The following is a 4,192-nucleotide window of genomic DNA, read 5'->3' as shown; positions in this document are numbered from 1 at the left end:
AAGTTCTTTGTTTTGTCAGTTCCATTGGAAAACTGCACGTTTCCATGAGCCACAATGTGGCCAAATTCCTCAGGACAAGAAATTTTAACATTTGATCCCTATTTTCCAATTAAACTAAAAAGCGAATTCTGAAATGATCGTTCTTATCTCGAAAGCCAATGGAAACCGAAAGTTTAGTTCGAGTACAGTTTGGCTCGACAGCTGTTGTCTTGTGAGCCGATCAAATTATTTGAACAATTCTAAAAAGGATTGCGACGGCTTTTTTTTAGCGTACCTTATCAGAGATCAGATCCACGCTGACGCCACTTTTCCTCGTTTGGAAAATATAGTTTGGTTTGAAAATATTAGCTGAATGTGTGGGGAAATTAATGGATTCTTTATCATAAAACAAATAAAGAAGCCTCGACTGTGCTCTGTTCTGTTGTAAAGCATTTTGGAAGAGATAAAGCACACATGAAGAAGGGAGAAGTTCTCGACTACCTTTCGTGTTAGCTAGAGTTACCCCTATAGTTCTTTTGTGCCCTTCCACTTCCTAAGTGCTTTACAACAGAACATAGCACAGTCGAGGTTTCTTTATTTGTTAACTACAAATTAAAATATGAAGTAAAAGATAAAATATACTGTTTACGATCAAGATATGCCGGATGGCTAACTATATATTCATTTGTATCTTACTTAGTGCGGTACACCCTATCTGACTACAAAAATCTGGGTGATCGATGAATGTTTGTAATAGCCTGCGTCGCAGACGCTACATATACCACTGGTTATTTGCAGGGTTAAATTTTCGTCTTCAACGAAGGCTGACCTGCGATTAGAACGAAAGTTTTTGATGGGCTGCTATCAAATTTGCAAAATATTCATTTTTGCAGCAAGTTCTTCGGCTGAGTGATCCGTACGGATAAGTCCCGTTTGGAGACTGGGATTTGTCGAAGAGATTCAAAATGAACCAAACTGGTCTATTTTCTAATAAAAATTTCCAGCGGGTTGTGTTGATGGGACGTCGCTCACGTAAGACATCCACCTTTAACCTGCCACTGAGATTTGATGGCACCATTATCTCATACAGAACTTTATGCAACCATGGTTGCACAAACACTAAAGAGATACAGCGTTATCAAATCTGCAGGTTACTACTAGGTGGCTGTACGACATATTTAATTACATGTAATTAATCTGAAACATCAAACCCCATATAAAGAGCTCCTTCTGGAAAGCTATTATAAATGTCACTGTTAGTAATAAATTGACGTGAAATCGGCACGTAACAGCGTGTGTAAGGCCCGCCAAGGAAATTGACAGTTTTTCGCTTCAATTTCTTGTAAGCAGAACAAAACAAAATTGGCGAAAGAACAGATTAAATGATGTTTTGATTCGCCAAGTTCTGCCTCTTTAGCAAATCTTAACCTTTAAATGAAACGTATTTTGCAAAAGGAGATATGATGCAAAGTTGACAGCAGTACTTCTGCTGGCACAAGGTCGTACAATAATTCTTATTTCACCGTAAAAACGGCCTTGATGCCGGCATAAGCACAAGCGCAAGCACAAGCACAAGAATCAAAATGTTTCCTTTGCTGTTGTGCTTGCGCTTATGCTTGCGTTTGCGCTGCAACAAGTTCAAACGAAATACCGCTCAGGCATAACACAAGCATAAGGACATTTACCACACGTAGCTATGTTTGGCCAATAAAAACACTGGATCCACATGACCTCGCGCCTAAACAGTTTTCCAAAATGGAGGAAGGTTCGGATGAGTTTGCTTGTGCTTGTGTTTGCGTCGAATTTCGTTTTCACTTGGGTCATCCCTATTGCCTACGTTTGTGCTTGCACTTGTGCTTGTATCGCTGGTGAAAACCAGGCTTCAGCCTCAAGCCTAGTTGTAGGACAGGAGAGATGAAGGAAGAATTTGTAGTTTACAGCTTGATTTAACGGAGAACAAAAAAAAAAGAAACAAAACAAAACAATGAAAAATAACTATAACCAATTCGAGCCAGTATTGGTCTGACAGTAAATAATGTTTCATTGCCAAGATTGTTTCGTTTATATTGTTTTAGTGAAAGAAGCATTATTTCCCGCGGTGCTCATTTCCACTTGATATAGGAATTTTTATCCATTTTAAACTTTTGAAAATAGTACATGTGTGGACTTTGACATAAAGCCCGAGTTGGCACTTCTTCAAAGAAAGCTGAAACCGTCGAAAAACACTGCTGAACTTTCAAAAGAAAGTATAAAAATTGCGCTGTTTTACGGAATAGTGGCTTTTACAAACGTAAGTAGAATTTGGCCCATTTTCATATTAATTAATAATAATCATAAGGTGATCGATTCATATTTTTTTAACTTTTTTTTTTTTTTTTTCGCGAATGTCTCAAAAGCTAAGAATTTTATTGAGTGATAAATGGTAAATTCGAAGATGGAATATTTCCAGGCGGGGCCTCTTACAGGGTCATCTGCAGTTCTAAAACCGTTTGGTTTAACTTTTTCTCTAGGGACTCAGTCAGTGATAAATAGAGAACAATATTCCCAGTACTTGATTGGCAAAAATAGTGTGAGGAAAATAATAAATTATTCAGGAAAAAGCAAGTGGTCCATCAATCTAGCTCTGTGAAAACGTCACGAAAATACTTCAAACAGAAGTTTATCAACAAAACGCCTCGGGGATTTTTTAAGCGTCTACGTTATTCATTTTTTTGCGCTGCTGCGTGTTTCTCAGTGATTTCAAAATCGTGTGTGACGACGTTTGTCTAAATCGAACACAGGATTTTGTCCCGCACCCGTCGACGATAAACTCTAGTGTACTGGTAATACTGCAATCAAATTGGCTGACCTTTTGTTTTTCTGACAATCGGCGGATAACTTATAAGATGACACGCTGTCAAGTGAGCCATTACTTGTTGATAAATGAGTTATCATCAAGTCTCTGCTTTCTGACCTTCCCAAGCAACGTTTGCAACGTCAGTTATCAGACTTCAAGTCGGGAGACAACAACAGCCGTCATTCTTTCATTCATCAAATGATTTCCGCGAAGAATTGAAGAACTTCCTCGCCTATTTCGACTAGAAAGCGTTTCCAACGAACGGAGGTATGATAGTTACTTTTAAGCCGGTGATAGATGACTTTAAATGTTTCCTCCATTAGTTTACCGATGAATGCCACGTTTCGTTCCAGATTATCACTGAAAACTGCGTTGACGAGCAATGTTAATTTGGGAAGCTCGGCGGGTCTTTATTTGTCCTACTAAAGGTCGCTAAATGGCCATTGTGTAAACAGCCAGTGTTCAGAAAAGTAATGTTATATTTGCTAAACAGGGAACAGAGGAGTCTTGTCTGATCGTACTTCCAGCTAAGTTCACCGTACAATTACAGTGCGAATTCAAGTCATCAGCGTACGTGATCATTCACGCGTCATGCGATAGTAGGGAGCTTAAGCAACGACGACGGCGACGCCGAGGACGACGCCTAGTCAAAAATGAATTTTTATTTTACCAGCGAAATTCGCAATTGTCTAGATCTGTTCAGCACGCCAATGGCTCTAAGAATGTGCTCAGGCGAAACATGAAATGGGAGCGTTCAATTCCAGATGGAAGTACGAAAAATTAGCCGTCGTCATTCGCGTTCGTCATTTTACGTTTCTGTTTTACAGAGGACAGCAACATGTACAAAGATTTATAACTGCAGAGCTACTGTTTTGCTCATTAAACCTTTTGTTTGCTGTCGTTCTCGTTGCCGTCGTCGTCGTGGTTTGCTTAAGTTCCCTAGTGTTACGCGATACGTGTCGGCTGAAATTCGACTGATTTGCCGTGTTTTAAAACATTTACTTAGAGAAGACTGGGACTAGTCTCTCGAGATAACGTTGTCTTGTAACTGGTACGCAATTGAGCGTGCCAAAGAATTGGAATTTGTAAAACGATGTCGAGGTACACCTGCCTGAAACAGTTATCAGAGAAACCATTAACAGACAGGAGAAGAGCGACCAGAGCTGTAAGTTATAAACATATTTAAGAGTACAGACTTCAAACGAAAGCATTCTTTTATTCACGGTTTTTTTTTCTATAGATAAAGTTTGACTTTGTTTCATCGTTAAGTGCAAGAATTCAGGTCTTCTATTTCCTGTTACCTAGAGCGCACACTCATCTTGGGCGTGGATGCGCTCGTGGGTGGGTGTCGCCCAGCCTTCTTCTCGCGCTTCACCC

The sequence above is a fragment of the Orbicella franksi genome, chromosome 3, assembly GCF_964199315.1.
Source record: "Orbicella franksi chromosome 3, jaOrbFran1.1, whole genome shotgun sequence".
Lineage (NCBI taxonomy): Eukaryota > Metazoa > Cnidaria > Anthozoa > Scleractinia > Merulinidae > Orbicella > Orbicella franksi.
Note: the sequence above shows the minus strand (reverse complement) of the source record.